This window comes from Limulus polyphemus, unplaced genomic scaffold, assembly GCF_000517525.1.
Source record: "Limulus polyphemus unplaced genomic scaffold, Limulus_polyphemus-2.1.2 Scaffold372, whole genome shotgun sequence".
NCBI classification, from domain to species: domain Eukaryota; kingdom Metazoa; phylum Arthropoda; class Merostomata; order Xiphosura; family Limulidae; genus Limulus; species Limulus polyphemus.
Window position 1 is genome coordinate 539,957 of NW_013665982.1, and position 586 is coordinate 540,542.

Genomic DNA, 586 nt, shown 5'->3' on the forward strand with positions numbered 1-586 from the left:
CTTTCTGCTCCTCTGTTCATCCATTCATTTCTGCCAGTAGCTCAAATTGTGCTCTATATGCTTCCCATGGTGCCTTCCCATCGAATTACTGTGACTTCCTTCTTACTAGATCACCCATATTACTGACATTCATATCTGGGATGTGACTTCTAATAGGACTAAAGACGTTTGCATTAGGGTCTATCTGCGGGGTCTGGAAGGGACTTCCCGTCGCCTGAGGCTGATTAGGTCGATGGCTGATATATCCTCCTTGGGTAAAATACAGTAAATCATCCTTTAATGTATTTAATTCACTTTGAAATTTGCTATTGTTTTTCATGTGTACTTCTTGCCATTGTTGTTGACTTTCCTGTAGTTGCTGCTGACTTTCCTGCAACTGTTGGAGACTTTCTTCTTGTTTCCTTTCTTATTCTAGTTGCCACTGCTGTAATCTCTCTTCTTGTTTGTTTTCTTTCTCCTCCAACCACTGCTGTAGCCTTCTTCTTGTTTCTTTTCTTTCTCCTCCAACCACTGCTGTAGTCTCTCTTCTTGTTTATTTTCTCGTTCTTTTTGTTTCCTCCAACAACTGCTGTAATCTCTCTTCTTG